The 12,328-nt window shown below is 48.3% G+C and overlaps 1 protein-coding gene across 2 annotated transcripts in view; it reads right to left on the bottom strand.

The window, feature by feature from the left end:
- The window catches only part of LOC126249366 (synergin gamma-like), a 173,491-nt gene that overhangs the window by 158,607 nt on the left and 2,556 nt on the right, over positions 1–12,328 (bottom strand). Inside the window, exon 2 of one of the 2 annotated variants that reach the window (XM_049951027.1) lies at positions 9,649–9,806. The exons of the other annotated variant lie outside the window; for it this stretch is intronic. The gene's annotated coding sequence lies outside the window, so the exon portion shown is untranslated. The remainder of the gene's footprint in view (positions 1–9,648; positions 9,807–12,328) is intronic. 2 annotated transcript variants of the gene reach the window in all.

Raw genomic sequence — 12,328 nt, forward strand, 5'->3', positions numbered from 1 at the left:
TCTGCTGTGAACACACCATACGACCCTGGCAATAACTGGAGTTCTAACCCAGTGTGAGACGTACGTTTGTTTGTTTGGTTGGTTTTAGGGTACAAAAAACAACTGCGATCATACACGCCCAACTCAAAACTATAGAACATTAAGACAGAGAGGAGATAAAAAATGACTATACATCAATCCAAATTGAAGACAGCTAAAAACAGGGATGAGGGGAAAGGGCTACAAAAGACGCCATACACAAATGAAGGTCCCGACCTAAAAATGAAATGGCCTTTGTCATATTGCTACAATGGATAAAAAGGAAAATGTGGTCAACAGCCCGTGCATCACTTGCTAAAAGAGCTGATAACTCAGACAGCAAACCCAAGCAGGAACGTAAACAGTTAAAAAATGGGTATTCCATCAGGCAGTGGTGGGCAGTTAAAACTTGGGCACAATGTGTACAAAGTGGTGGAGGAATGCCACTTAACAAATGAAGATGGCTAAAAAGGCAGTGCCCAATACACAACCTAGTCAAAATTAGCTCCTCTCAAAGGGAGGGCGGAGAGGAGGTCGTCCAAGCCACTGGGAGAGGCTTATTCCCATGAAGGGAGGACCAATGCCGATAGCAAAGTGACACCACCTCCTGACAGGCGGCAACATAGAGATCACTGTAGGGAATATAGGAACTAGTCGGCTGAGGTACGAGGACTGCGGCCTCGGCAGCAGCATCAGCAGCCTCGTTTCCTGGCAGACCAACATGATCAGGAACCCACAGAAACATCCCACTGGCTCCACCAAGAGTGAGCAAGTGACAGCCTTCCTGGACCAGGTGCACTAAGGGATGGGCAGTAAACAACACACACAGACTTTGAAGGGCGTTGAGAGAGTCTGAGCAGAGGACACAATTGAAAAGCTGGATGTTCTCTATGGCCTGATACAGGGCAAAGAGCTTGGTTGCAAATACTGAGCAATGTGCCGGGACCTGATATCAAAAAACATTGGCACCAATGACGAAGGTACTCCTGACACCAAAGTCAGTCCGAGAGCAGTCAGTGTACACAAAGGTACTATTGCAAATTTCCATGCAATAGGTCGTGAAACTGAAGGCGAAGAGTGAAGGTGGAATAGTGTTCTCAGGAAGCGAATGGAAGCCAAAGTGAACATGGGCCACTTCACGAAGCCAAGGTGGTGAAGGGTTCAGACCGACCAGGAAAGTTGCATGTTGTGTGAAGTTACATGGCTGGAGCTGAAAGCGGACTCCAGAAGGTAAAGGAGAAGAGGGACACGCCCCACACTGGCAATCAAAGGAATCAACGAAGAAGGAGGTATAGGATGGGTGGCCACAAATGGCAGACAAATGGCTTGCATACCTGCTGAGGAGAATGTCACATCAATAGGATGGTGGTAGTTCAGCAGCTTCAGCATACGGACTCTCAACCAGGCTAGTGTAAAATGTGCCAGTGGCCAAACAGATGTCACGATGGTGGATAGTATTGCGACGGTGTAAGAGGGACGGAAATGCAGATGCATAAGTAAAGCACCCATAGTCTAGTTTCGGACGGACAAGAGACCAGTACAAATGGAGGAGGATGGTTCAATCTGCACCCCAGGAAGTACCATTGAGGACATGTAGGACACTAAGGAACCACATACAACAGATTGACAGTAAGACACATGGGAGGACCAAGAGAGTTTCCTACCATGCATGAGCCCCAGGAAGTTTGTAGTTTCGCCGAATAGAAAGCAACAGGCCCAAAATGTAAAGATGGTGGGAGAAACCAATTGTGCCACCAGAAATTCATACAGACAGTTTTGTCAGTGGAAAAACAAAAGGCACTGTCAATGTTCCAGGAAGGAAGACAATCAAAATATCGCTGAAGACGCCTCCAGCAGGTGTCGTGTGTGTGTGTGTGTGTGTGTGTGTGTGTGTGTGTGTGTGTGTGGATCTGATGGGTGCCCAATGGCGAGGCCATCAGCGCCCTTACACAATGGCGAGGTCATCAGCGCCCTTACACTTATAAAAACAAACGAATGTGGAGATGAACTAAAAGTGTTGTACACGCATGCACTCAAAATGACCACACGGTGACACTGTATTATGACATGCACTCACACATAACTGAGAAGCGGTAGGTTCCTCACAGGTTGCCCGCTAACGACTGTTCCACCTAAACAGCAATGATCTGGGTGGTCAAGCCAAGATCCCCATTCTCTGAGACACACAACGTTGCATCACTTGTGCCATGCAGTGGTCTCTAAAGCATGCCCAAAGCTCATGGTGACAGGGGACTGGTCGTGCTAACCACTCCCCAGCTCAGGAACCCCAGGGTCACCAAGCCCGTACCCAGCAAATCAATGCTGAGCCCCTGAGGGCTCCAGCAGGTGTAGTAGGCCTTCTCCAAAGTGAAAAACATGGCCACAGTCTGGGATTTCCACAGAAAACCATTCATGACATCAGTGGATGAAGTAACAAGATGATCAACTGCAAAACAGCGCTCTCAAAATCCACGCTGCGCAGTCATTAGTAAATTGTGAGACTCAAGCCACCATAGCAACCCGGCATGAATCATACATTCCATCATCTTGCAAACACAGTTGGTGAGAGATATGGGACAGTAGCTGGAAGGAAGGTTTTTGTCGTTACCAGACTTATGTATGTGTATGACGGTAGCTTCACACCAACGTCCGGGAAATGTGCCCTCTGCCCAGATGCAGTTGTGCATCTTAAGCAGGAAGTGGTTGCCCGTACGAGAAAGGTGCTGCAACATCTGAATATGGATGGCGTCTGGCCCTGGGGTGGAGGACCGGGATGAACTGAGAGCATGATTTGGCTCCCTCATAGCAAAGGCGGCATTGTAGCACTCACAATTCTGAGAACAGAAGGGTATCACCTGATCCTCCTCCACTCGTTTCCAATGGAGGAAGGCAGGGTGGTAGTGGGAAGAGCTCGAAATTTCCTCAAAATGGCAGCCCAAGGTGTTGAAGATAGCATTAGGGTCCATGATGACATTGTCTGCTACTGTCAGGCCTGAAATTGGCGAATAGATCTTGGTCCCAGAGATCTGACGGAGGTTGGCCCACACAGCAGAGCATGGGGTGGAACTGTTAAAAGAACTAGTGACTGAAATCCAGCTACCTTTTTTGCTATCGCAAAGAATGTGACAACACTTTGCATGCATCTGTTTATAATGACTGGAGTTTGCCATCATAGGATGATGGTTGAAAATGCGGAGAGCACACCTTCGTGCACAAATTGCATCGCGGCATTTCTCAGTCCAACAAGGGTCTGGGACATGGTGTGTTCAAGAGGAAGTGTGAGGAATGGAACATTCTACAGCAGTTAGGATATCGTTTGTCAGATATTCCACCTGGTCATCAACGAGGGAAATCTTGTTCTTCAAAGGTCACCAGGGAGGAGAAAAGCCACCAGTCAGTCTTAAGTAAGCTGCTGATTAAAACTGTGTGCTGGGCCAAGACTTGAACTCGGGACCTTTGCCTTTTGTGGGCAAGTGCTCTACCAACTGAGCTACCGAAGCACGACTCACAGCTTTACTTCCGCCAGTACCTCGTTTCGTTCGAGTCTCGGCCTGACACACAGTTTTAATCTGCCAGGAAGTTTCATACCAGCGCACACTCCGCTGCAGAGTGAAAATCTCATTCTTAGCAAACTGCCATTTAGGTGTGCATGAAGATGGGGTAGGAGTCAGCGAATGGATAGCACATGGGAAACAATCGCTTGAGTACGTGTTAGAAAGGACAAACCACTCAAGACGATGGACAAGCTGAGCAGCGCAGAAGAATAGGTCCAAATGGGAATACGTGTGTGAGGAGTTAGGAAGGAATGTGAGTGCTCTAGTGTTAAGGCAGCAGACGCTGAGTTGATTAAGAAGAGCAGCCAAGAGGCCACCTCTCTGACAGGTCTTGGGAGAACCCCAAAGGGGATGATGCGCATTAAACTCACCAAGTAGCAGAAATGTGGGAGGTGGCTGCCCAATAAGCTGAAGGAAGTCTGCCCTGGTGACATCAAATGGCAGAGGGACATAAATGGTACAGAGGGAAAAAGTCAGGTGGGGAAAGAAAAGGCAAACTGTAAAAGCTTGAAGATGGGTAGTCAGGGAGATGGGTTGACTATGAACATCATCCTGTATGAGCAGCATGATGACTCCATGAGATTGAATGCCAACCTCAGGGGGAAAGTCAAAACGAATCGGAAAGAAATGTGAAGGCTCAAAGTGGTTGTGAAGATGCAATTTTGTTTCCTTAAGGCAGAGTACTACGTGATGCTGCGATGCTAAAAGCAGCCGTAAATCCTCTTTGTGGAACTGAAGGCTGTGAACATTCCATAAGAGGAGAGTAATGATGGGGAATAAATGAAGGGGTGTCACCTCAACGGCTGCAGAGAAATGGTTGGTGGTGTGCACCGGAGACACAGAGGCTGGCCTCGTGCACCAGCGACACAGAGGCTAGACTGGCTAAGGAATCACGTGGCAACACCGTTGAAGAGGATCTTCGAGTCGGCGAAGGAGAAGACTGTTTGACTTTGTTGGACTTCTTCGAGCTTTTCTAGTTAGCGAGGAAAACTCAGATGGTTGACTGGAGGGACATAGGAAGTTTTCACAGGAGTACTCCTCTTGTCCTTTCCATCCCACTGGTTATGTAGCCAGTGGCTTCGCCCCTTGAGGCGAGAGTTTCCTGACTTGTTGCACAGCTGGATGAGAGGATGGTGATGCTACCTTGACACTGGGCAATTTCACAACCTCAGAGCTGAATCTGAAGTTGCACGTCTGCATGGCCAAGTCCTTCATGGAGCGAGAGGTAGCAAGAACAGAACTATAAGTGCCAGACGGGAGAACAATGAGTTTGTGACTAGCCAATAACTTGTGAGCGACTGGGTAAGGTACTTTTTCCTTTACCCGGATATCCTGCAAAGCCTGCTCATTAAGATACTTGGGACAATCCCGAGAGGAGGCGACATGGCCGCCATTGCAGTTGATACAGCGGGGAGGAGGAGACAGAAAATCACGTTCATGTGCATCCCTACCACGGGTTACACATTTGGCTGGGTGTTGACAGGACATTCTAGTGTGTCTGAAATGATGACACTGGTAGAAGCGCGTTGGGTTCAGAATGTACGGTCAGACTGTGATAATTTGATAGCTTGCTTTGATCTCTCTATCAAAAATGAGAAAAAGAGTGCAGGTGAGCACTAAGGAGGAAGCTACCTTTTTCATCACCCGATGGACAGCAATGACGCCCTGATCAGAGAGGTATGATTGGATTTCGGCCTTAGTCAGACCATCAAGCAGCCTAGTGTAAATAACACCACAGGAAGAATTCAAAGTTCTATGGGCCTTGACGCGGACAGGATAGATGTGGAGAAGTGAGGCCAGCAAGTAGTAGTTGTGCTTGAGGATCAGAATAATCTCCAAAAGTAAAGTGCCATCCCATAAATGAGAGCAGGATTACACAGGGCCAGAAACTGCATCAACACATTTATGAATAATAAACAAATTTACCATTGCAAAGGACTGACTGTCTTCAGGGTGCGAAACCACGAGGAACCATGGTGCAGGTGGAAGTGTCTTTGAATCATTAGCCTCATTCCATTTACGTTTTGCAATCACTGATTGTGAAGATGATTGGCTCATTGTGAGAAAATCCACACGATTGCCAGCGTCTCCGATGGAGTGCTCCTTCCAACTGGGGGCCCATTCACAAGCGGGCGCACCCACCTTAGGTGATTGTTCAGACCTCCCAAACACATGACAATGGGACCAATTGGCAATTTGGGAAGGTAGCAGCTCAGGCAATCACCTCTACCTGGGCCTGGCCTGTACCAGGGGGTTCATGAGAACCCTACCTGTGTGTCCAAGGAATAGGAAAGCAACTGCAATCACTCAACAGAGGAAAGTCCACTGGACCTGACGGGATACCAATTCGTTTCTACACAGAGTACGCAAAAGAACTTGCCCCCTTCTGACAGCCGTGTACCGCAAGTCTCTAGAGGAACGGAAGGTTCCAAATGATTGGAAAAGAGCACAGGTAGTCCCAGTCTTCAAGAAGGGTCGTCGAGCAGATGCGCAAAACCATAGACCTATACCTCTGACGTCGATCTGTTGTAGAATTTTAGAACATGTTTTTTGCTCGAGTATCATGTCGTTTTTGGAAACCCAGAATCTACTCTGTAGGAATCAACATGGATTCCGGAAACAGCGATCGTGTGAGACCCAACTCGCTTTATTTGTTCATGAGACCCAGAAAATATTAGATACAGGCTCCCAGGTAGATGCTATTTTCCTTGACTTCCGGAAGGAGTTCGATACAGTTCCGCACTGTCACCTGATAAACAAAGTAAGAACCTACGGAATATCAGACCAGCTGTGTGGCTGGATTGAAGAGTTTTTAGCAAACAGAACACAGCATGTTGTTAGCAATGGAGACACGTCTACAGACGTTAAAGTAACCTCTGGCGTGCCACAGGGGAGTGTTATGGGACCATTGCTTTTCACAATATATATAAATGACCTAGTAGATAGTGTCAGAAGTTCCATGCGGCTTTTCGCGGATGATGCTGTAGTATACAGAGAAGTTGCAGCATTAGAAAATTGTAGCGAAATGCAGGAAGATCTGCAGGGAATAGGCACTTGGTGCAGGGAGTGGCAACTGACCCTTAACATAGACAAATGTAATGTATTGCGAATACATAGAAAGAAGGATCCTTTATTGTATGATTTTATGATAGCGGAACAAACACTGGTAGCAGTTACTTCTGTAAAATATCTGGGAGTATGCATGCGGAACGATTTGAAGTGGAATGATCATATAAAATTAATTGTTGGTAAGGCGGATACCAGGTTGAGATTCATTGGGAGAGTCCTTAGAAAATGTAGTCCATCAACAAAGGAGGTGGCTTAAAAAACACTCGTTCAACCTATACTTGAGTATTGCTCAACAGTGTGGGATCTGTACCAGATCGGGTTGACGGAGGAGATAGAGAAGATCCAAAGAAGAGCGGCGCGTTTCGTCACAGGGTTATTTGGTAACCATGATAGCGTTACGGAGATGTTTAGCAAACTCAAGTGGCAGACTCTACAAGAGAGGCACTCTGCATCGCGGTGTAGCTTGCTCGCCAGGTTTCGAGAGGGTGCGTTTCTGGATGAGGCATCGAATATATTGCTTCCCCCTACTTATACCTCCCGAGGAGATCACGAATGTAAAATTAGAGAGATTCGAGTGCGCACGGAGGCTTTCAGACAGTCGCTCTTCCCGCGAACCATACGCGACTGGAACAGAAAAGGGAGGTAATGACAGTGGCACGTAAAGTGCCCTCCACCACACACCATTGGGTGGCTTGCGGAGTATAAATGTAGATGTAGATGTAGATGTACCTGTTGACCCAGGGCTGGGAATTACGCGTTACCCAATCACCATTATGCATCAGACGCATGGGCCGGCCATCAGGTGTGCACAGGGAGGAAGAAGGAATAGAGGAACCTCAAATGCCAAAGCAGAAGAACAACAGGAGAAGTGATACAAAGAAAGGAAAAGGCAACTAAAAACAGTGGTGAGACATACCCCAGAATGGTGAACAGGGTCAAGTATTTTCACAGTGGACAGAGCCGCTGAGCCATAAACTTGACAACCATTATGTAGTCTGGACAAGACATGAGCATGGTAAAGATGGAGAAGACTAGCAAGGTCTGCACTGCAAGGTGCGGGGGGCAGGAGGCAGAGAGCATTAAGCTTCTACATGCTTGTGGTCTTCAGTTGGTGAATATGGGGTAGCCACATCAGCTTTTTATCAAAAATAAGGCTCTGGAAACGGAATGTGCTACAACATCGAGTAGCTGGACACTAACTAAAGTTCCAGATTGCGGTGTCCAGTGGGTCAATGACCAAAATGCATAGCCTGTGTTTTGTAGAGAGAAAACTGGAAGCCATGGGAGATGGCCCACACAGAGGCCTGTCGGATGGCGCCTTGGAACCTGCACCCAGCAGATACTATCGAGTGGGAGCTGCACCAGATGCAAAAATCGTCAACATACAATGTCAGGGTAACTACAGACCCAACAGAGGTTACAAGCACATTGATGGCTATGAGTAAGAGTGTGGCACTTAACACAGAACCTTGTGGGATACTGTTCTCCTGAATCTGAGGAGTGCTGAGTGAAGTGTCAACTCGAACGTGGATGAGCCGATGGGGTAAAAATTCACAGACAAAAATTGGAAGGGGGCTGCAAAAACCCAGTCATGGAGGGTAAGTGAAATGTGATGATGCCAAGCTGTGTTGTAAGCTTTATGTAGATCAACAAAGCCCATGACAAGGTGCCGGCGGTTTGTAAAAGCCTGTCAGATTGCTGTTTCCAATCTGAATACATGGTCAGTTGGAGATCGCCCTTCCAGGAAGCCACTCTGGCAAGGGGACAAAATGCCTTGAGATTTGAGCACCCAACGTAATCAGAAGCTAACCATCCTCTCAAGCAGTTTACGAAGTACATTCGTCAGGCTAATCAGGCAATAGCTGCTGAGAGATGTTGGGTTCTTCCCGGGGTAACTATACTGTCTCACTATTGGGACAGGAAAGCACCCATGAGACAAATGTGGTTCAAGACCCTAAATAGATGTTGCCTCTGGGTAACGTGTAAGTGTTGGATCTCTTGGTTGTGGATGGAATGCAGCACTGGGGCTGTGTCATGAGAAGAGGTAAGAGCCTGCAAGAATTCCCATTCAGTGAAGGGTTCATTATAGGTTCAGTATGGTGGGGAATGAAACAAAGGGTCTGATCAACTCGGTGTTTATGCTGGAGAAAGGTACCGGGATGGGAAGAGGATGCTGACTCCATCGCAAGCGTGTCGCATGGTGTTCTGCAAGGACCAATGGATCAGTGCACAGACCATCTTGGAGGATAAGATCCTGAACAGTGAACTGTTGCTGTCAGCCCAGAAGGCTACAGAGTTTGGATGAAACCTGCGAGGAAGAGGCATACATCCCCATGGAGGAAACGTAGCGCTCCCAGCACTCCTTTTTACTTTGTTTAATAAGGTAAGCCTTAGCCCAAAGACACTTAAAAGAAAGGGGGTTGGTCTGTGAAGGATGTCGTTTAAATCGCTGCAGCACCCGTTGGCGGTCCTGAACAGTGGCTCAAATGTCCTCGATCGACCATAGCACCAGTCGATGATGACAGGGACCCACTGATAGGGGGACAACGCAATGCCAGCAGCATGATGAATAGTGGCAGACACACCCTGCATGATCGCATCAATGCAATTCAAGAGAGAGGTGTCGAAATGCACTGCCGATGTATGTAAGGGCCAATTGGCATGCATCTGCCTGGCAGTGTCAGGGGAATGATAGAATTACCGGAAAGTGGTCACAGTCACAAAGATCATCATGGTGTGACCAGCATAGGGCAGCCACAACAGCAGGGGAGGAGATCATAAGATCGATAGCAGTAAAGGTGCCATTAACAGCACTGAAATGGGTAAGAGAACTGTCATTGAGGAGACACAAATCACAGTCTGTAATAAGTTGTTCAACTAGGAGACCCCTACCTGTTGAAGTGGCATTCCCCACATGGGGTGGGTGCACTGAATCCCCCAAGGAGGAGCAACACGGGTGGAAGTTGCTGTATTAAGCTAGACAGTTCAACATAAGGAAATGGCCTACCTGGAGGGATGTAGACACTGCGAACAGTGATTGCTGGAGTCATTTGGGCTCTAACCACTATTTCTTCCAAACTGGTACGAAGGGGGATCTTTGGTGCAAACCAAAGTGCAGACCCCTCCAGATGCTATCCCACAGCCAGCCCGGTTCTGACAGAACACCTGGTAACCACAAAACATTGGAGAGTGATCATCACGAAGCACATTTCTTGAAGAGCAAGACAGAACACAGAATAGGAGGAAACAAGACACTGTATTTCCAGTAGGTGATTATAGTATCCAATGCAATTCCACTAGATTACCATGTGGAGAGAGTCAAGGTTAGACGTTAAGAAGCCAACAAGAGGCCTTGTTACTTGGTTAGTGGTTGTCACCAATAAGGATGGGGTGATATCCACAGATAAGATGTCAGAGTCAGGTAGCAAGTGGGGAGATGGCACCTCCAGCAATACCAGAGGGCAGAGGAAGAAGGAAGGGGGAGGGGGGGGGTCGGCTTGTCCTGGAACTTAAGTTTTTTCTTCTTCTTCTTCTTCTTCTTCTTCTTCTCCTCCTCCTCTTTCGGAGGTGGAGGAGGGTGGGGCGCAGAGGGGTACAGGCTTCTGGAAGATCCGGAACCAAAAGAGAGCAGGTGACCTTGGGGCACACAGATGGTGTCTCTCGTGGCCAAGCTGTGGTAGTAGGCTGACGGCGAGAGGGGTCCCAGAAGGGGAGCACTATCACCAGCAGGTGCCAAAGAAGGGGGGCACTTCTTCAGCCGGGGAGGGGGAGCGGCTCCAGGATGGGAGGTCATGGGAACTGCAGGGGAAGGGGAGATGGGGATAGGGCTGGGGAAAGGAAGAGGTAGGAGGGCGAAAGGATGTAACAAAGGCAGAAGTTGAAGAAAGTGACACTGGATGAAGTCTCTCATATTTCTGGTTAGCCTCAGTGTAAGACAGGCGATCCAGGGACTTGTACTCTCAGATCATCTTTCCTCTTTTGTAAGCTGGGCCCTCATGAAGTGGGTGTCCACAGTCACCACAAAGGGGATCCGCCATACAGCAGGAATACTTAAGCCCAAAATACAAGCACCTCATGGGTGGTGGGATGTACGGCTTCATGTCACATCTGCAGCACATAACCTTGACCTTCTCTGGGAGGGTATCCCCCTCGAAAGACAGAATTGAGGTGCCGGTATCGGAGCAGGTGTCTATGTGACCCCTCTGCACACGTTGAACAAAATGAACACTGCAAAGCTCCAGATTAGCCCAGAGTTTCTCATCAGTTTGCAGGATGAGATCCCTATTAAAAATCACTCCCCGGACCATGTTCAGCGATTGGTGAGGGGTAATAGACACTGGGACATTGCAAAGACGATCACAAGCACAAAGAGCTGCAGACTGGACGGCAAAAGAAGCTTTGATCAACAGGGAACCTGACCGCATCTTACTGAGAGACTCCACTTCATCGCACTTGTCCTCGATATTCTCCACAAAAAACAATGGCTTTGTGGTGGTCAATGTGTCCCCGTCCATCCTAGTACAGATGAATTAGCGGGGAAAGTGTTTCATCCCAAGACAGCAAGCCTGGCCCTCCTTCCACGGTGTAGCCAGGGAAGGGAAGGCTGCCGGGTCACACAAAGTAGCATTCAATGATCCTTCACCATTTGAAGAGACAACCTTTTGAGATTTTTGCAGCTTGATAAGCTTCATGCGCCAAGCATCCACCCTGATACCACCCACTCCGATCAGGGGCTCTCCCCATGGGCACCAACCAGCCACATCAAGGGCCACGTGGCACCGTGGCTGTTGCCGGTAGTTCCGATGCTCCAGGAAGACAAGCAACTACTCCCTGGCATACATGGGGAGTGAGCAGGTCAGGTTATCAGTAAAGTGAACCCTATGTCGTCAGGTGGCTCAGCAAGATGGGTACACAATAGCCCCACCACTCGGATGGGCTACCCATGCTGGGGACCTAGCAAGGTGGAGAGGAGCTACGGCAGGGAGGGAAGAGGGGAAGGAAGGAGGGAGAAGAATCCACACTATAGATGTTAGGGAGGGAGATCTTCCCCGTATGGCTCACACTAAAATCAGAAAATTTAGAAGTGGAGGTCAAACTAAAGAGGGGTCCTAAATTCCAAAAAGGATGATTGTGTCATTTGCTTGGGATTAAGACGCTCATATTTTTTCTGGGCTCTTGATATGCCAACTTGTCCAGGGTCTTATACATCGGGATTTACTTCTCATGCGTAAAAATGGAGTAATCTGCTGAGCTGGGAGAGTGGAGCTCGATGCAGTTTACAGAGATAGGGGAGGGGCTCAAGCAATGTTCGTGTGCAACGGATGTCCACAATCCCTCCAGACAGGGGTAGCGGTGCAACAAGATGACGTTCGCCCAAACTTCATACACCTGAGGAATCTCATAGGAGGAGGGACACACGGTTTCACGTCATACCGGTAGACCATCACCTTGATCTTCTCAAGCAATGTATCACCCTCAAAAGCCAAGATGAAGGCCCCGTTAGCAACTCTTCCCTTGGTCACTCATGGACACAACAGATGCAGGCACACCCCCTCGCTCTAAGTTGGCCCGCATCTCATTGTCAGATTGCAAAAGAAGATCACAGTGAAAGATGACACTTTGGACCATATTGAGGCTCTTGTGGGGAGTGACAGTCACGGGAATGTCACCCAACTTTTCATGACAGA

The sequence above is a fragment of the Schistocerca nitens genome, chromosome 1 (assembly GCF_023898315.1).
Source record: "Schistocerca nitens isolate TAMUIC-IGC-003100 chromosome 1, iqSchNite1.1, whole genome shotgun sequence".
Lineage (NCBI taxonomy): Eukaryota > Metazoa > Arthropoda > Insecta > Orthoptera > Acrididae > Schistocerca > Schistocerca nitens.